A 21748-nucleotide genomic window follows, 5' to 3' on the forward strand; every position below is an offset into this window, starting at 1 on the left:
TGTATCAAGTGTTCCCTCTATCATGGATTTCTTCACCAGCTAAGAGTTATAGGCGACTTTACTTCTCCTTGCCTAATTTCTGTAGTGCTCTTCCATATTCATCTTAAGTGGTTTTCTTTTTCAGGACATCAACTTCAATTGGTGTTACATTTTTAGTGATGTTGTTAAGTAGCACAAAACTTGCTTCTTTGACAACTATAGTCATATCCTTTCATTGCCCTATAACTGAGCTTAAAGTAAAGCATCAATTTGGCCATTCTGTTTGGGTCTCAAGTCTCATTTCGCAACTCATGTGTTATTTAAGTGATAGTCCCTTGACTTCTTCTGACTTTAAGAGCCCTAACAAAAGTGTTTTGTTTGCAGTTTTTTGTTTGAGATGAAGTTCTCTTGTTATTAATCGTGCCTTTTAGCTTCTTCGAGTTGATGATTAGCCAGTTTTTCCTTTAGTTCAGGCCATTTCTCATGTTCTATCTCTATGGCTAATTTGTTTTAAACATGATAGCTCTTCCATTGTTTCTTTGGGTTTTCACTATTTAAAATAATGATCTTGGCCTTGTTCTTTTAGTTGCTACATGTATCCTCCTTGTAAGCATGTCCCATACCCTTGGGTTGATTTTGTTGACATCTTTTTGGAGTTTTCCCACTGTCAATTTGGTTAGGTTTTGAAACAAAGGATCCTTAAATAGGTGCTCCTCAAAAACAAGCTTCTTTTTTTCCTTCTAGGCATAGATCTTCCCTTGATATTTGATCAAAACTGACACGAGATCGAATAAATTTTGAGAGTAGCCAATCTTCTCAATGGGAGTAGTAGCACCTATTCAATATGGAAGCCATGTTTGCATACTACAAGTTGGTGTACGTAAATCGAGGTGTACTGTTCCACAGTCCAATAGTCCACATATCTACTAAAGGCTATTTTTCACATAAGATTTTTCTTTTTCTTTTTTCAGACCCTACTAATAAGCTACACAAGCATGTCTTATCTCTCCTAGACTCCGGTCATTTATTTGATCCTCTCAATGGGATACAAATCTTAGGTGAAAACAATGAAGAGATTTCTATCGTGAGTGAGATCTTGAAGGTATACATCACAATATGTGCCCCATGACCAATGTAAGACCCCCACGGCACGCCACCAAGCCTTGTGCTCCCTCACCAACAAGATCAGTCTCTTGGCTCCTTACTAAGAGCACTTTCAGCTTCAGCACCATCCAAGCCGCCCAACCTTGCCTGTGTTCCTTGATTAGCTAAGCTTGGGTCAATATGGACACGACAAGCATGGTGGAGCTGAAATGCATACGGATGAACATGGAAAGCAGGGGCGTAATGAGTCATGGTTGGATCCAAGCCATGATGAGGGACATTAGTTGATGGGCATGCCATATGGGAGGGATCCGAGAAGGGGTTGGGGGTGCCCCAATTGAGTCTTCATGCTTGATCCAGATTCAATGGGTGATGCAAGAGCATCTCGGGGGCCAGGTTTGCAACCCTTAACACTGTGTGGGAGGTTATGGTGTGAAGAAACATGGGCACAAATATGGCTATGAAGTATGTGGTGGTGGTGGTTTGATAGTAGAAAATTTAAAAGATATTATGATCCTTAAAGCCAAGAGGAGCTACGTGCCATCCGTAAAAAGAAGGCAACCAAGGCCAATTTGTATAACCCTCAACACCCACTTGAAGTCCTCGTGGAGGATAGAAACATTCAACATGATCAAGGACATGGCACTGTTGTCATTACCCTAACAAATGGCACCATAGCTCACTTAGACAAGGTATACTATGTACTTGGTCTAAAGCAGAATCTCATCTCAGTAGGAGAGCTTACCTCCAAGGGCATTGCAGTTTCATTGGCACTTGATAAGTGCATCTTGCAAACACTTGACACCAATCACAAGCCTTTCTCTATATCTTGTCCTAAAGAAGGGTGCTTGTATCCTCTCGGCTCTAGCAAGGCCCAAGCCAAAGCACTTTCATTAGCCATCAATTATTCTAAGCAAGAGGAGACTCTTACTTGGCACTGTAGGCTAGGTCATGTCTCAAAACAAGTGTGCGCTCAAGGATATGCAACAGAAGGAGCTAGTGGTGGGTCTTCCAACCACAATTACACCAATCACATTTTGTGAAGCATGTGGATTGGGCAAAGCCTAGTATTTTAAGCTCCCAAGCTCAAAGTCTCATACAACTCAACCTCTTGAGCTCAGCCACTCGGATTTGCAAGTCCCAATTTAGACACAATCACTCACCAGCAAAAAATAATTCCTAATCTTCATCGACCACCATACAAGGTACACTTATGTTTATTTATTGGCAGATAAAGGTGCTACTTTCATCAAATTTTATGCTTTCAAACTACGGTGGAGACACAATCGGATCAAAAAATTAAGACATTGAGGATAGACAATGGTGGGGAGTATAAAAGCAATGATTTTCAACAATATTTTGTATCACATAGTATTCGACGGGAATCCAAATCACCCTCAACAAAATGGATTCGCCGAGTTGAAGAATAGTTCCCCCTTTCCTTCTCTCATACACTTCTCTCCCTTCTCTATCTCCATCTCTCAGTCTACTCTCTCTTCCTCTCATTCCTCACTCTATCTTCTCTATAGTACTCAAGTTCACATAGAGCATGCCCCACAAGCCAAGGGTCCAAGGCTAAGTGGTAGTTCATGCGGCCTTGGATATGATGATGAAAGCTTAAGTGGATTGCTGGAATGTGGAAACGCCTCCTTCACCTGCTTGGCTATATATGGCTTGGCCTCATCTCATCGGCATGGTACTACAACTGCGGTTGCTCCTCATCAAGATCATCATCAAAAAATGCCTTGGTGAGCAACTAAAAGAAAGGTCTACGTGCCATTGGAGGTAGAGTCTCCGACCCGTCAAAGGCAACAGGCAGTCAATCTATGGTGTGGGAAGGACGTTGTCCAACTGCAATGTATGTTGTCCGGACCTCATGCTCTTGAGAAAATGCAAGACCATACCTAGGAGAGGAATTCACGGTAGCTGAGGCTTTTTCTAGTGATTGCATTTGTAGTTAATTGTCTACATGTAATTGCATGAGAGAGAGAGAGAGAGGCTTTGGTCCTGATTTTATGTGCAATATGGGAGTGGTTATTCTATTGCTACATGCATGCATAGGTTGTTGGCAGGCCAAAGTCGGACATGGCTGAATTTCAACCAGGAAAGCAAGTTCAATAGGCCATGGGCGGTGCAAGGTAGTAGCGGGAGGCGGCTCAAGCCTCGGATGCAGGGTTGTGGCATTGCACGACGAGGTTGGGCGATGGATCTAGGGGCTTGTCATCGTGGTGAATATGGTCAACAAGCACATAGGTAGGGGGACGATGATGGCCATGGGCAGATATGATTGGGATAGGTAGGATGACGCATGTAATGGAATTGGAGCTATATGGAGCTATGGGTAGATCCAAGATGAATACCAATAGGACAGGTACAGAGAGGGCTCGTGTTCACATGAGCTATGAGCTATGAGCCATTGAACAAGGTTGGAGGGAGGAGCCGCGCAAGGCCAGTGAAGATGGAATATAGACGTAAAAAGGTGGAGTTGTGCAGCTCGACGCCTTCAACACGACATGTCCAAAGAGAGAGAGAGAGAGAGAGAGAGAGAGAGAGAGAGAGAGAGACAGAGAGAGAGAGAGAGAGAGATTGAGAGAGAGAGAGAGAGGGAGAGAGAAGGGAAAATTACCAAAATACCCCTCTAAATTGTGGAAATTCCTTGAAATATCCCTCAAATTTAAAAAATTCCCAAAAAATCCCCAATATTTTGTCACGCATTCTCAAAATGCCCTTCAAATTTTCCAAAATTTCCATGGCTATGAAAGTAAATTTCTCCAAAAATAAAATATTATGTAGCTTTTCAGAAGAAGACTAATTCTCTCTCTCTCTCTCTCTCTCTCTCTCCTCTTGTTGTTGTCAGCCACACTCTAAGCCTCCGTCCATAGTCAGAACATGTCAAAACTTACTTATAACTAAGCCTTGAGTAACCACGCCCTTAAAAGGTCTCAAGTTTTAAGAATCTTGAAATGATTCCAAAGAGTCCAAATATTTATTTTTATTTCACTATTTGGTACAGTTCTCAAAGCAGGCCTTGTGATTTTATCGCTTGTTTAAAAAGCATAATTTTTTGATTGGTGGACATGGTAGTGATCACTCATTGTGCTCAAAACAAGTGAAAGACTCACGGTGGCTTTCTAAAACAATTAGAACGTGATAAAATTAGTAGGTTGAGTTTAAGTAGAATCAATGTTCAAGAAAGGATTGCCTCAGCTTAGCCTTGAGTCGGTTGATTATGGAGACTAACTGGTTGCAAACCATGGTAAAGGGAAGAAAAATTGGTAAAATATGTAAGAAAATAGTTCAAAAATCTTACAAATTTAAATTTATGTTAGTTTTTTCGGTTTGCTTCTTTGTGGGGATGAAACTCAGCCGACGGTTGCTTAATAAAAGAGACTTTCCGGAATATTGACTAGAATTAAGTTATAAAATGAAAGAAAAGTCAAGCCATGTGAGGCTGTGAAATGAAATGTAAAAATATATATATATATATTATATATGTGTGTGTATCCATAAGATGTACTAGAACTATACGAGTAAAATTTCACTTTAACATTTTAAAACAATAGAATGCAAGAAAAATTAAGACATGTCAGGATATGAAATGAAAGTGACATAAAAAAATCCATTTACTATTTTAAAATTGAAATAACATGAAAGCATTGAAAGTATGCCTAAGCCAACTCAACTCTAAGGCTTCTTTTAGAAAGCAAAAATGATGAAGTGTCGCTGGTTCGGATGAACGCATTATCCATTAGAGGCACCCCTGTTCATACTTGCCTCGACGTAACCCAGATCTCATGTGTGCTTCATCGGCCATGCTCGGTTGCTTCTTGCTCCAACCGCACCATGACATCTTGTTGCTTGCCTCAGTTGCACGATATGGTTGGAGGTAGAAAGACGCGATGCAAGTCACGCAGAGGAGGGAGTTCTGTGCATGATAATGCGCAAAGCAAGGGCTTAAAACGCACATAGTGTCCACCTCTACACTATCCTTAGCATCGCAAAAGACAGAGGCAAACACACGACCTCTAAATGTACATACATGCGATCAGTTGACCACTTGCTAATCGTAGTCTCTCTCTCCCTACCTTTACCCTAACACATGGGATGTCTTGCTCTAGAACCTCCCCACATCTTCCCACAAGAAGATTTAGAAAATTTCTCATGTAGGAAAAGGGAGCCTTTTTCAATGTTTTTCATACAATGCATAACATCTTGAGCTTCTACTCCGGGAGGCACTGCATACATAGCCACCGAGCCGACGGTCCCCTGCCCCCTACATACCTAGCAAGGTATGCCGTGGTGGGGGGCCAATGGTCCCTGCCCCCAATCGTACCTAGCTAGGTATGTCGTGTGTCCCTTAGAGAAGCTCAAGATGTTGAGGTAAGTCATAATGTGGGAGTTATTGTGAGAATCTGTCCAAAACTTCTTGTGTTCAGCTTGTAGAGCACATTCTCATCGCACCTCTATCGTTAAGGTACTATATCTCTCATGCATTTCCTTGTCACGCAACACGTCTCCTATCACCCAAGTTAACCTCTCAGCGTCAGTCTTTTCTCGTCCTCTTTCTGTCTCTTGCGGTTGTTTGTAGGCTGTAGCTATCAGCTCCAACAGCTTCTCATTGTTGCTTCTATCCTTGCTATTCCTTCTACAACTATCGTTACATCCCTGCATCGTTTCTGCAATGGAACTTTTTTCGACCTTACACTCCAAGAGAGCGTCGTGGTACGAGAGAGAGAGAGAGAGAGAGAGAGAGAGAGAGGACACCTAGAAAGTATAGAGAGATAAGAATAAGAAGAAGAAGAGAATTTTGAACGTTGTGACTCATAGGAAACTATCCAAAAAACTTGAAAGATCAATCCTCATGGGATGAGCAACACACACACATACACATTTTTTTTGTAAATCAGATTTGATTAATTTACCAATGGGAAATCTCAAAGCGAGGAAAACCAACCAAAAAGATAGATACAAATAGAAGAAAACAAAAGTGTTATGTGATGTGAAAGCGCTAAAAACAAACATAGAAGAGTTGCAAGATTTTCAGGGATATGTCCCGCAACGAAATTTTGAACGATGGAAAAGGGTTTGCATCATGCCGGTGAAACATGCAGAGATTGCGACAGCTCCATAAAGACCATAGCAACCAAAATCTAACCCATGCGAAGAAGATGGCCAGGGATTTAATATTTACGTATTACGACAAATTTTGTATGATCACAAGGTCTTATTGCAACATTTACATGATTACACTAAACATGATCAGAAAGAATCCAGTTAAGTGTGACCTGGAAACCCACTAAAATCTCGTCGGGCTTTTCCATTTTCCCTGCGGGCCCGCCGAGAATACTAAAAAGCCCGATGGACGTGCATAATTATATATGCGCGGGCTCGATCGGGCCCGTTGGGTGTTATTTCTTTGTTTCATCGAGAGAGAGAGAGAGAGAGAGAGAGAGAGAGAGAGAGAGAGAGAGAGAGATCCTCTTTGCAGGTACGTCGAGAAGAGAGAGGAGAGAGAGAGGGGGTCATGTGGGAGCGTACTCTGCACTGCAGTGCGTGGCAATTGCGGAGTACCTGACCACACGATTCGGGTATGTGTTGTGTGTGTATGCATTGTGTGGTAGCGTGCCTTTTGTCGTATTGCATGGCAGTGATAAGATACCTCACCACACAATGGGAGTGTGTGCATAAGCTCTTCTACGAAACAATGCTTATCATGGGGGCATCACCTCGGTGACGTGGGGAAGATGGTGTCCTTGTGGTAAGTATTCGCTTATTGTCTGGGTACTACGTCGATAATGCGGCGAATCTAGTATCCTTATGGTAAGTCAACTTCCCTTCCGCTTTCCCAAAAATCGTATGGGCATAGGTCGGTAACACGGCTATATATTTTTCGTATGCAAGTCATTATTTCTCCTTAAATTCATGCAGCACTCGATCGATAACACGGCTAATAGAGTGTCGTTTGTTAGAAGCATCTTTTTTTGCATAAATGTGGCGTTCGTATCGTTAAGCCGATCGTACGAACGTCATATAATTTGTATGTGTATGTGTATTTTTTAAGTATTAAGTATATGAAATACTTGGACTGTAGTGCAGTTGTGAAGAGTATTTCATATACAAATATTTGAATTGTTTGATTTTGTTGTTTTTAACTGTCCAATGAAATTATATACTAGCTAATCATATTCAAAAGAATACTTTATTCATCAATCATCACTATTTTAAATGCTCCATTTATTTAAATTATATGCAAAAAAGTAGTTGCACACAAATTGCATGTTAAATATTCTTTTTTATCTTTTTAAAGGATCTCAAGCATTATAGCTATTTTTAATGCTTCATTTACATAAATTCTCTGTAAAAAAGAATTTGCACACAATTTGCATGTTAAATATTCTTTTGTATCTTTTTAAAGAGCATCAATCATGATCGCTTTTTTGATTGCTACGTTTACATAAATTCTATGTAAAAAAGTTTGTGAACACAATTTGCATGTTAAATATTTATTTCTATCTTTTTAAAGAGCAAAACATTCGTTGCAATTTTCTAGTCCGATTTTTATACTTGCAATGTTTTAAATATTTTTGAAGTCTTTAAGTCGGTGTGTGCTTTGTTTGAACTAGTATGTGCGCACGGAGAAAAATATCTGTAAAAAATTCAATATATGCTGAAATATGCCAGACTGTTAACATGTATTTTTTGATCTGATTTAATTTCTTATAAACCACTTGTTTAATTTGCATTTTACATGTTTAACAGATTGCAATTTTAAGTGAAGAGTGTTTTCAAAATTTATCAATATTTCCTTGCACATTTCTTAAAGTCTTCAAGTGGTGGTTAAGGGTTTGCCTGAAATAGTGTGAGACTGTTAGTGTCATTCGCAACCATGAATTTGTATATTGATATGCTGTTTTTTATTGTCCAGTGCAAATATGATGCCAGATCAAAAGAAAATTATTATGCGCTCCATTCATAAAGAATGTATTCTGGCAATCTCATCATGTGTAGATGGTCGCATACATCAAATTAGTGAAAGTGATATCTTCATCGAAGACCTCAAGTGCTAGCACTATATGGGAGAACACAGAGGGCAGGCTACGAGGTGAAGGCCAATACAAGTTGTTGATTCCAGTAGGGATTCAAGAATTGGACCCTCACCACAAGGTTAGGACAATGTTGGGCAATATGAAAGTATGTTGCAGAGACTTAAAGGAAGATATCCCACCTGCCTGCGACATGTCAAAATTAGAGCTCTGGGATAAATTGTGGGAAGAACAAAAGGTAAAGATGTAGCATGTGAAATCCAAGGACCAAGCAGTCTTACCCAAGAGATTGAAGGTGGCCCAAGATGTGAAAGCATCTTTGGGAGATCGATCTGATGCCAGCAACACCGGCACAATCATGCACACGGTTTGAATTCCAAGTGCGCTCATCTTGTCGATATCCTTCACAAAGCCTTGGTAGAAGGTATGAGGGTTAGAACAGGCTTCTTTGGTGTGTGCACATTGTACACCATCAAAGGCATCTCTTTTTTTCCAGACCACATTACATATGTGGGAAAATGTTACAAGGGAGGGAATGAGGAGAAATTTGACACCTTTCAGACAGAGCAAGGAATGCAACCGCTTCACCTCTCCATTGTAAGGTGCATTGGCTTTACTACTGCAGCTCCTTGGATCACAATATTCCCATACTACAATGGGGGTACCATGGACGACATGATGTGCCGCTTATCATTCGCTCACAGATTGTTCAGACGACATATGCACGGGCTACAACACGGCTGGAGGTCATTGCCTACAGCAAATCTTCCTGTACAAGAGATAGACATGGTGTGGATCAAAGCAGTGATCGAGCATATGCCAACCATTTATCACTCTCGGGATAGTGCACAGTGATCTACACCTGTTCAGCATAATGTTGGACTTTACTCATGCCAATAAGCTTCGTGTCGGCATCAATTATTGGGGGATGATGCTCAGAACGCCAGCTAAGCACGCAATAATAAATTATCTGCATCCAAGCGCACAGTTGGACTCTACAGTTTTGGAGGCACAGAGAGCAGGGAATTTCGAGATGGCTAAGCGACCGTGGATTGCTCCAGAACTATACGATCCACTGTGCACAGATGCATACACATATTCGTCTACATTTTGACAACAATCATACAACAAGGTTGGCATTTCCTCCTCGTAGCCAACACTTTCGATGTGATGCTTAGAACGCCAACTAAGTGTGCAACAATTAATTATCTTCATCCAAGCGCACAGTCGGACTCTACAGTTTTGGAGGCACAGAAAGAAGGGAATACCGAGATGGCTAAGCGGCCGTGGATTGCTCAAGAACTATACGATCCACGGTGCACATATGCATACACTTCTTCGTCTCTGTTTTGACAATCATGCAACTAGTTTGGCATTTCCTCCTTGTAGCCAGCACTTTCGATGTGATTCGATATCTTTTCATTGAAAAACATATATACTAATTTTTTTGCTATGTCTTCTAATAATATGTTGCGAATAGTGCTATAAACATACTTGTACATATTTCAGTTTCTCTCTGAACTTGAGTTTGTTGCACATTGTGCCAGTACTTTCATTGCAAGGGGACGTAAGGTAGAGTAATGCTCTCCACCATTCATCATCCGCCACTTCCAGGCAAGTTGCTCTTTTGCCATTACCTGTACAAAATCATTCGCAAAAGGACCTCCTTTTAATCTAAATGCACTCATTTCTTTGATGCAATCAATTCGGTCATGAACGTTGGAGTAGAACGTGTTGACAATGTTGGTGTAACCAAAGTTGGTCCGAGCTAGGAAGTGGTCTATGCTAGGAAAAGGCTGTAGGCAAGTGCAATATAGAAGGCTAGGGCAGGTACCAAGGTCCTAGGCAGCCAAAGGTCCGCAGCAATGCATGTCTAAAGCAGTTCTTTAGGGAAAAAAAAATTCAAGATGATCCTAGATGGGATAGAAAGTGAAGGTACCCGGAGTGTTGAGTCAATGCTTTGGAATGTAGTGTTCAATGTGCTCTAGAAGCTAGTCCAAACGGCTCGTCAAACGGAGCCCCGATGCTTGAGATATTGCAATTCAAAGTTAGAAGGTTTAGCAGATCCCCGACAGATAGGGCATCTAGGGACATGTGGCCCAAGCGGATGACAACAAATAGATGCAAAGAGCTCAAATTATGGAGCATGCCTGTCTTTTCGGATTGCCAATTGGAGCTCTGGATACCAAGTTATGGCCGTCAGAAGTTTTTTCGAGGGCCATTTATGGGCCAAGTCGACCACATCGGAGGATGCGCCATCTGGTATACTTTTGGCCTCGCCAAGGTTCTCAGTGATAGTATGCATCATGTGGACTTAACACAAATTGACAGTTCGTCAATTGGATTCTTAGTCAGTAAGATACGGCGAGTCGAAATCGGAGGCAGGTGCTAGAGAGGACAATGCAGGTAATTTTCTTGGTTTCTTGGCGACCTCGGATAGCGAGCTCAAAAGGGTCTGAATGCGGTGAGATTTTTACGGTCCGGGACCAACACGGTGGGGATCCGATACGGCTTTACGGCGCGGCCATCAGGCATGGGAGCAGTAAAGGGGAGCATGGAGAAGGAGAGCCCAAAAACGGGTATACATGAAGTTTTTTTGAAAAAATTGCAAAGGCTTTAGAGGCTTAGTGGATCCAGTGGATGCTAGGTGGCACGGATAAAACCCACATTCACTGATAATGAATGGTAGGGAAGCCTTTATAGGCTAGGCCATGAGCTCCAGTTGCTACACAAAGGGGGAGAGAGGGGGAGCTCCCACACCCCTTCGCAATGGCGAGCACCGAGGGGCACTGCGGTTGTCAGTGCCGAAAGCGCACAGTGGCTTGCAGGTGGCGTTTTGGCCGGTGGCACACACTCACTATTGAGGGCGGCGGAGATTGTAACAGATGACATGGCAGTGCCCTTAATGGGCCCATTCTCGCGACTGGCCCTTAGAGGGCCCACTTTTTGAGGCAAGGGGGAGGCAATAGCGTCCTTGCTAATGCCCCCTCCCTGGTGCATAATAAGGGAGTAGTCTCGTGGACAGTGAGCCAAAGAGAGAGGGAGAGAGCCCAAGGAAGCCGCCAGGTGTACAGAGCAAAGGCAAGGGCAAGCAAGCCTAAAGGGGCACCAAGTACGAAATTAAGCAAGCCTTTCCAAGGCCGGGCACGGCGGGATCAAAGTGAAGGGTGAGGAGAAAAGAGAGAGAGAAGAGAACTGGTGGGGGCCGGACAAAGGTGGTCAAAGGGAAAAAAATCAAAAGGAGAGTGCAAGGCTAAGCTCCCCAAAGGGATAAAAAGTAAAGAAAAAGCAAAAATAAAAAAATGTCAAGGGGCATTAGCTATGTCGCTAATGCACCCCCCTCGAGTGCAAAAGAAAGAGAAAGAAAGAAAATGAAGCTAGAGGCAGTTACCTCCTCCCAAAGTTACTGAATGTGAATGCCAAACAGGCCAATGAAAGAGTAGTTTCCAAAGTTGAAGGCCCCCCCACTATAAAAGTCATTTTTTAGTCAAATTAGGGGCTTTTTTGGTGCCGTTTGAAGCCTGCAAAGTGGAGCTCCGTGACAAGTTAATCCCTTTGTACCTTTTTCTTAAAACCGACCATAGTGATGGCATTACAAGCCTTTGTATATGCCTTTTGAAATGCAATCAAACCACTGTTGCCCCGTCTTACGGTTGTTTCCCCTTTCCCCCTTCTCTTTCTCCTGCTTTCACGTTTCCCCTCGGTGTCGAGAGTGTGGAAGTGTGTGCCCCTCCGGACCGATGTTGTTTTGTGTGAGAGAGTGAGATTGAGTGTTTGTATGGGTGTGTAAGGATGGAGATAGACCGTGGCAGTAGGTGTGCATTGTGTGGTGGATTTGTGGAGTGTGTGAGCAGTGGAAATTGAGCAGGCGGTGGTCTTCTAGTGTGAAGTGTGTTTTTGAAGGTGTTTTCTGAGAGGATAGGGGTGTTGTGGATACCTTGAGCTATAGAGAGGTCCTTGTGTTTGTGCCGGGCGTGTTCCCCCATTCCCCCTCTCCAATGTAGTAGAAATCGCTTACCACCATTGTATTGGACATCAGATCTAAATTCCAATACTCTGGATCGAGCATGTAAGCAACGCTATGGAGTGGACTATGAGCTCTCTTCCACCTTGCATGAAAATACTTGGCCAAAAGTTTTTGTTGTTTGCCAGAGAATGGTAGTCACCACTCCTTCTCTACTACATACTCTTTCAGCTCTTTGGGATTTTCAAGGCTCTATAGGACTGACCACCATGTCATCCACACTTTACCCAAGTTTGGCGCCTTTTGATCAAGATTGCGGATTGCAAACATAATGAGCATCATTACATGGTATGCATCCATTACACTCCTCCACCAAGCGGCCTTGTTTACATTGCCACGTAGACATGTAATTTTATCTTTCACTTTTTCTTTCTGCTCAAGCTGCCATTCATCAAAGGTTGTGCCATTCAATGTGTTAATCACTACGCATTTATTGCGGAGAAGTGATTCCAAGGTATAAAAGTGTGTGCATAGCCGATTTTCAGCAGGAAGTTTCAACATCACTGACATGCACATCCTATACAAACTGGGCACTCTTTGTTGTTTCAAGATAAATTTCACAACCTGACGCGCTGTATCAATCATTTTGGCAAACCATGTGGTTTCTTCGCTAGTGTACGAATATTTAGCACCAAGTTTAGGCTGTGCGTGTTACAACCATTGGCAAAAATGTGTGCAAAGCACTTCTTTATTAATTTACTAGCGTTTTTACAATTCTTTGCGTTGTCCATGACTACTTGAAAGACATGTTTAATACCAATTTCTTTAATTACATTAAAGAAATTGGTATTGAACATGTTGTTTCTCCCCTTGGACAAACCAGCTACATTGATTAACAGTCTTTTTTGAACATTTGACCAGCCATCACTCACAATCATACATCCTAAAAGCGAAATATTTCCAAGTATTATTTTGCCAACACGCTCTTTGACTTTGATGTAACATTTATCCAAGAAAAAATTTTATATCGTGTGATAAGAAGGAGCTGAAAATCTTGGTCCAAATTCATCGATTTTCCTCTAAGCAGCCTTCCAATGATTGCTGTCTACCATGACCAAAGCACTTCCAGTAAAGAATATTGCTTTGGCAAGTGCAGTTTGTCCTTCTTCTAGAGACTACACTCGAAAGCTTTGATGTAATGATTTTTGAGGGATTTGACTAAGTCCACCTTCATTGTGAGGCTTAAAAGGAACACTGCCTGAAATTTCCTCTCCCTGCGCAAGTTGTTCTCCAAGGTGAGTTGGCATCACTACAGGATCTGCGGAGTTAATATTTGGCTCTGAGAACTCTTGACTCGAAGCCACAGAGCTATATATATGTTTTCTCTTGCCACCTTTTTTGGCAAGCTCTTCTCTCAAACACTTTGCAACTGCAGGTGCCTGAGGGTGTTCACATTTTGTACAACTCTTTTTAACGCTACCCAGAAAATGATCCCTAATACGTGGTGCACCACCTGATTTTGTTGTGTGACAAAATTTACATTGCCACTCCATATATCGGCCACATATGTTGTGAGCATAATCCCACTCTTTGCCAGGAGCTTTTTTATTCTTTGGCTTCTTCGTACCACTTGTGCCCACATTTTGCTCCATTGCTTTTAAATTAAAACTGAATACAAAAGAAACAGATGTTCAGTTTTTGAAAAAAAATTCTTTGTTTTCAATATATATTAAGATTTAAAATCCATTCAATATGAAAGTAACCATGATGCACAATAAGAGATTTTCAATGCACGCTAGTCAATCCACATATCGATCACCTATTGTGAGCAACCATACACATTGAAATATAGTCTATGCATGGAATAATAACTACAACAATGCTATGAATCTCTCAATGCAATTATTATTATAATGATTATTTATATGTCCACTTTGATTTGCAAACAATAAGACACATCTAATTTCAATTGCTACAAATAATCTACTGTAATACATAATGCACTCTCTGTCTAAACCAATGCACAAACTAACATAAATAAATCTTCAATATAATCACCCAAAATGAGGACTACTTGAACCCAATGAAGGATTGCAGCCCCCCCATGCAACCAATTCAATATATAAAAGCTATTTTAACCCAATTAAGGATTATCTATACTCTTTATAATGTAGCTTGAGATTTTCAAGCTCAAAGAGCCCCTCCACGTGTCGCATGTTGGAGGGGTGGCCTTTTTGGCTTTTAAAAAAAAAATTGGCTGAAAAAAAATTTCGCTGACTTGAATAGACAATAGAAACGATGGGTTAGCCTATTGATCGTGCATACTGCCTTTAATGGATCCAACGAGCCCACCTCAGTCATAGTGTGTGTGTGTGTGTGTGTGTGTGTGTGTGTGAGGCCTACCGTGCATGCCCTGCCCAATCAAGGCAAGCTTCGTCCTGCGTGTGTGTGTGTGTGTGAGAGAGAGAGAGAGAGAGAGAGAGAGAGAGAAGATTCCGCCCGAGTCACAGTTTGTGTGTGTGTGAGGCCTGCCCACCATGCATGCATTGCCCAATCAAGGCTACGATGGAGAGTCCAATCAAGGCTACGATGGAGAGCCCAATCAAGGCAAGCGTGTATGTGTGTGTGTGTGTGTGTGTGTGTGTGTGTGTGTGTGTGAGAGAGAGAGAGAGAGAGAGAGAGAGAGAGAGAGAGAGAGAGAGAGAGAGAAGATCTCCTGCTGCTGCTGCTGTGTGTGAGAGTGAGACAGAGAGAGCGAAGAAGAAGAGAGTTTTAACGTCTGTGCGTGAGAGAGGGAGAGGGAGAGGGGGGGAGAAAGATAACATCGCAGCTCGTTGTGTGCGCGCGGATCGCTGTGTGTGCGGATCGAGGTCAGTAAGGTTTCTCTCTCTCTCTCTCTCAACTCCTGCTGCCTCCTCCATGAGAGCAATGGTGGATTCGTATGTGTGTCGTGTGTCGTCTCTGTCTAACTTGCAAGGTGTGGGACATGGAGAGCCCCGACCTCATGCAGATGATCAGAGACTTAAATTGCAGCGATGCACAGACGTGGTTTGTGGTGGGACATAGAGTCTACACAAGGGTTCTATCCAAGTGACAATGAATTTCTTGAAAGAGAGAGAGTGAGACTACATGAAAGCAGTCCACTGCATTTTTGAAGTTTATGTGTACCTATGCAGGTTCCATTACTTTGTGGTGGCCTTAATTCATGGTGCTCTTTGATGACTCAAATTGTTTCACCTGGATATGGTTTCTTTACCATAAGGATGAGACTTGTGAGACCTTTATAAATGGCACACACTTGTGGAGAAGTACTTCCAATGCAATGATGTAGTGCTGCTATATGAGGGAAGCAACATAGAGAGACTTTATGAAAGTACTCTATTCGGTAAGCCTTGACGATTTTGGAGCCTTGGTGTACCTATGCAGATTCCATCACTTGAGAGTGCCCTTAATTTGATGTTACTAGTTGATGACTCCAATCATTTCACCTGGATATGTTTTCTTTATCATAAGGATGAGAACTTTGATAAATTGGTATATATGCTCATGAAGCACTATTTTCAATGCCTCAATCCATTTCCAAAGAAGTAGAGGGGGAACTTGGGAAGTTTACCTTGAAAGTTCAATAAAATGATACATGCTCTATAACACTTTTTTTTCAAAAGCTAGTGCTTTTATGGTCTGGTGTAGGAGGATATTATAGTCAAGAGAGATGATGTCTTTGACAAGCATCTTCTTAATGAAGCAGCACAAAAAATATTTAGGGTGTAAAAAACATTTTCCAAACATACAAAAATCCTTTCCTTTAATTTGCCAAGGGGAAATTTTGAAAAAATAAGTTTATTTTTTGAACTTTTTACACTATTTTTCTCTATTTCGGAGCGGAATTTTTCCTTTTTGCCTTGCCCTCAACCGGCAGTTTTGAATTAAGAACGGCACAATATTAAAATGAAACACATTTTTCCCGAACATTGCGGGCCATGCGAGACAAACTCATGTCCTTTGACGGTTATCTTGCACCCATGCTTTTGGGGCAAAATTTGTCCTTTTCCCCTTGCCCCTCACCTTATTGCCAAGCTTTGCACTAATTTTCTTGATTTTTTGGAGCGAAGTTTCACTTTTTTCCTTTCCCCCAACTGGCCCTTTCCGATTGCTAGACCGAAAGTTTATATAAAAAAAGGTTGTTATTTAGGGTTTTGCGGCAGAATTTCGCCTTTTCCCCTTGCCCTAAAATGAAACTTTGGGAAATAGTTGTTTTGAAAGTTTGGACATTAAGGTGTAGAAACCTTTTAAAACATACAAAATTCATTTCTTTTAATTTGCCAAGGGGAAACTGTAAAGAAATAGGTTTATTTTTTCTATTTTTACACTATTTTTCTCTATTTTGGGGTAGAAATTCTCCTTTTCCCCTTGCCCTCAATCGGCATTTTTGAAATTGAGAACGGCACAATAATGTACTGAAACTCATTTTTCTTGAACATTGTAGGCCATGCGAGGTGGACCCATGTACTTTTACGGCTATCTCGCACCCATGCTTTAGGGGAGGAATTTGGCCTTTCCCCTTGCCCTCACCTTGCTTTTGGAGTATAGAAAACCGTTTTCCATTCATACAAAATTCCTTTCCTTGAATTTGCCAAGGGGAAATTTTTTCATAAAAGTTTACATATAATTCCTACTTGGTGTGCCAGGCACTCTAGAAAGAAATCACTAATTGTAAATGCCCTCGATTGGCATTTTTGACATTGAGAACCACACAATATTAAGTTGGGACACATTTTTTTCAAACATTGTTGCGAGGCGAACCCATGTACTTTGACGATTGTCTTGCACCCATGCTTTTCGGATGGAGTTTGGCCTTTTCCCTTTGCCCTCAAGTTATTGCCAAGCTTGCACTAATATTCTCGATTTTTTTGGGTGGAGTTTCACCTTTTCCCCTTGCCCCCAATTGGTGCTTTCCGATTGCTAGATCAAAAGTTTTTTTAAAAATTGGTTGTTTTCCAGGGTTTTGCACTACTTTTTCTCTATTTTGGGGTGGAATTTCACCTTCTCCCCTTGCCCTCAACTGGGACTTTTCATTAACATGTTAAAAGTTTGGAAACTAGGGTGTTTTTGCATTGTTTTCCTTGATCTTGGGGCGGAATTGGTGTATAAGCTTAGGAATTCATGTGATAGTGGACATAGTTGCACCACAACAAAGTCTATTATTATAATGGTAGGAAATCTGACTTCTGGATTTCAGTAAAACCATAAGGATATAAGGACATGATACTCAAAATACAAGCTTGGGGTTACATATACTCCCTACCTGGTGTGCGACTTTGAGGAAAAGAATGTTTTAAATATGACAAACACTCTAGATAGAGATTCCTTTATCAAATTTAGGAACTACATATGGATGATCACTAACTGTAAATGCTTCAGATCCAATTTTGAATCGTCAGTGGTTTATGTATACAGCAACAAATTGTGCAATGTCAACTTTAATTAACAATTTGTTATATTTGTAAGATGAGTGCGATGTTGTCAATGTCGTTGATGGCCGGAAATGACATGCCATATGGGGTGGCCTCTACCCACACATAGTCTGAACATCCCCAAGCATCATCTCAAGGTAGGAGTGATCCTATAGGTAGGAAGGGGCACCACCTAGCATAAGTGCGGCTAGGACGCAAACATACATAACCTAGGGTAGCAAACGTGAAATGCCCTCTAGGTAATCAACATGAAATGGTGGTGTAACAAACGTTCACATGTAAGAAATGCCTAATCATTAGTCATTAGTGTGTGCACAAGGGGGGTATGTAAAAATCTCGGAACAAGGCACACTGACTGGCGGGAGAGGTTGCTCGCGATGGAGCACAAGCAGGGCGATATACAAGAGACAAAACATCTTGTAATAGTGAGAGATCAAAAAATGGACCCCAAAGATCAAAACAACATTGCACCCTTTATTGGCGATGATGATACTTACAAGTGGTGATCTTGACGATTACAAACCTAGCTCTTGGCATTAGGGATGCATCATGGAAGGTAGGCGCCATATGGTGCATGGCGAGGTTGAAGTTAGCGGGAAGGCTAGTTAGGGGAAAACATCAAGACGATGCATCCACCGACGACATCAATCACCAACATCGAGAGCGGCCCAAGGTAGCATGTCATTGATGCCTTCAATCCAAGCGCGCTCATGTTGCTTGGCGGGTAGTGACTACTTCACATGCATAGAATGATCATGATTAGTAACTGAACCGTGATGTGGTGAATCATGGGGAGAATGGTCATGTTGCCAATGTTAAAGTGCCCAAAACTTGCAACCAAACATGATGCCATTAGCTCTCAAGCATGGGTGCACTACGTGCATAGTGGTGCTCACAATGTGGAGTGCATGGAGCTAGTGTGTTCCTCCTTCACTTGTGCCTTGTGTCTGTCTTGTGTGTCTTTATGCTAAGCGGAGGCCTCTTTTTATAGGCTTGAGAGGTGGTCCTTACCTATTGGTCATTGTAAATATCCTTTGGTTGTTGTAGAAGGTCTAGATGCCTCTCTAGTAAGAGAGATGGAGAGAGAAAGTAGAGATAGAGAGAGAGGAAAGAGTGGGGTGGGTGAGAGTTTTTTTACAATCCACTAGCCATGGCTAGGTTATTACGGGAGAGTGGGGGTTAAGGGCATTTACAAAGGGTTTTGTCGATGGTTCGGGTGGTCGGTGTGAGGTTTTAGTGCTGCTGGAGTCGGCTTTTGTCATGAGAAGCTGAGATGTTTTGTGTTACCCCCTTTCGGTGTGGGCTAGGATGTGCCTTCGGCGCCACTTCTTATTTTGGTGTTTGCGACGCGTGACTTGGCCTCCTTCTTTCCTCTGACTTTTATGTCAATGGTTTCCTTTTTTTTGTGAGTGCGTATATGCATGTGTGCATGTATGTATGTATGTATGGTGTATATGTGTTGTGAGTATGTATGTTGTGCACTGAATGCGTATGTTTGAGAGTGTGAGTATGTGCATTTTATACGTGTCGGTGCCTCTATGTGTACGTGCATATATATACGGGATTGTGTGTGTATGTGGGTGAGTGTGTGTGTGAATATAGTGTGTTGGTAGCTGGGGTGTGGGAACGGGAGTGTAATGGGATTATATATATATATATATATATATATATATATATATATATTGAGGTGGTCCGGGGCGGGCAACAAGAAGAGCAACCTCTAGACACCCTTCAAGGCTCCCGTGCTGCTCAATGGGGCTGGGGCACAACACAACACAAACCAAAACAACAAACCCCCATCCAAATCCCAACTACACAAGGGGCACCACCTAGTTTAAGAGCGAACTAGGACGCAAAAGAGGAGAATCGTTAGAGCAACCCACAAACAAGCAAGGAACTTACACTAACCCTAACACCAATGGAACACTCTCACATGCTAAAACACGAGAGAGAGAGAGAGAGAGAGAGAGAGAGAGAGAGAGAGAGTGCTCAGGCTGCTTTGAAGTGTATCGTTAATGATCAAGCAAACATAAATATATATATGTAAGAAAGAGAGAGAAGGGGGAAGGGGGTGCTTGTTGCACTAATGCCTTCTTACAAATCTGTCATGACCAATCAAAGTGAGATTAGTATTTGTTCAACATAGCCTGAGTAAATTACACCACAACACATCACAAGAAAAAAGCCACCCCAATCACTGTCTTAAGGCAAGGGGAGTCCTCTCCACCCTGTCGCCCTCTTACAGCATGTGGGATTTATGGCTAAATTGATAACAATACCCGGAGACAAGCTATCAAGAACTTAAATAAAACACCAAGACACTTACACATCATTATTGTCCATGACTTCACGTTGGAAGGGAGACAAGGTATCCATGCTTAGCCCAAATTCACCCTCCTTGATTCAGGAAGTGTTGGGCTTACACTAGTAGGAGAAATGATAGATTTCCTACTCTCAATTTAATGATCACTCTCTCTTACAATGACATAGAGTTCCCTCGCTAATCACCCCTAATACAACACATACATATGCCTAATGCCAATGAGATTCCACTCAAGAGCTCCTTCTCAAGAGGTTGAGCTTGGCTTCTCAAGCTATAACATAGTGCTCTTTCTTCTCCCCCGTTTTTGTGCTAGCTACACCCTCCTTTTATAGCAATTTTGAAGGCTAGGGTTACTCCTCTAACCATGGTTGGGTTAGATTTTCAGCAATTTATCTAATTTCTTTTGCTTGGAATTATCAAGAAGTTGGTGGGGAAAGAGAGAGGAGAGAAATGGAGGTGATAGGACTTTTCATAGTGGGTTAGTGTTAGTAGAGTTAGTATTAATTTACAAATGGAATTGGATATTTACAATGGGAGTATCCATGTAGGATACAAATAAGGAAGAAAAACTCTTAAGAGGTAAGAAAAGGTGGATTTCTTACAAGGTTGATGCTCCAAGTGTCTTGAGTAGGGCCAATTTTGACGCTTGTTGACGGTCCACTAGCTTTGACGGTACATTTTTTCTCCACTCTTGACCTTCCTTGAGAGACAAGGTAATTGAAGCTGAGTAATCAACCACCATGATGCTGTCTTTTAAGAGAAGAGGCTGAATTTTGTGGTTTTTTTGATAGATATGGGTAATTTGGAGGAGGAAAAATGAGACTAGGTGGTCAATTTTGAAATGGAATTGTGTGTGGGAGGTATGAGTTCACCATGGTTTCTCTTATTCTTCAAGGTTGAGGAGAAGGTGAGTAGGGTGCAGAGAGGAGTGGTGAGAGAGGTGGGGATGATGAGTGGAGAAGTGTGTGTGAAAGAGGAAAATGATAAAGTGGAAGAGAGAGTGTGGCTGCATAGCATGGGAAAACTGGGGTCCACTAATAAAATCATAGCTCACAGCTCGTAGCTCAAAAAAATATGAAAAAATTTGAGGCAAAAGTTCAGCCCACGAGCTACAACTTTTGTTTGTATTACCTTTTCAAATTCGGACAGCAAGTGAACTTTAAAAATTCAGCAAAACCGACCTTTTTTTTCCACTGCACAAGGTCCTTGTGGGATCCTTCTTTGGATGATTCTTTTGAATACCTCCAAGAGTGAGCCCTCCATAGTGCATGTATGCATGCCACCTACCCTTGACCTTATTTGGTAGGTCTATAATTGAAGATGTTATTGAGATCATGATATAAGTGAATAGTACAACTAAGAAAATCAAATATTGAGGGGTCTAAAAAATATGTACATGTCAAATATAAATAATATAAGTGAAAAAAATATAAAGGGGTCAAAAGAAATCTCTCTCATTATGAGGCTACCATAAAAAGATAAATATTTTTGGTGTTCTAATTTTTTAGAAGAAAAACAAAATAGATGTAGGAAGGGAAAAATCACAATAGTGAAAAAATATACACATAAATAAAACTAGTTTTTTTGGATTTTTGTTGGGGTGGAGTTACACCAAATATAAGAGAAGCTTACATGAAAATATTTCTATATGGAATAAAGAGTATGAAAAATGGTAAGAAAAATTGTGGTAATGGTGAGGCAATGTACAGAGCATAAATAACACACACCTAGGTAGAAATATTTAAATAAATACCAAAATAATTATGAAAAAATCTTTTATTTAGGCCCTATATACAAAGAAATATTTACATACGCATGGGCCATAATATACTTATATTTTTTATATTTTATATTTTTTTGG

Source organism: Adiantum capillus-veneris, chromosome 29 (genome assembly GCF_014529385.1).
Source record: "Adiantum capillus-veneris isolate H3 chromosome 29, ASM1452938v2, whole genome shotgun sequence".
Classification (NCBI taxonomy): domain Eukaryota; kingdom Viridiplantae; phylum Streptophyta; class Polypodiopsida; order Polypodiales; family Pteridaceae; genus Adiantum; species Adiantum capillus-veneris.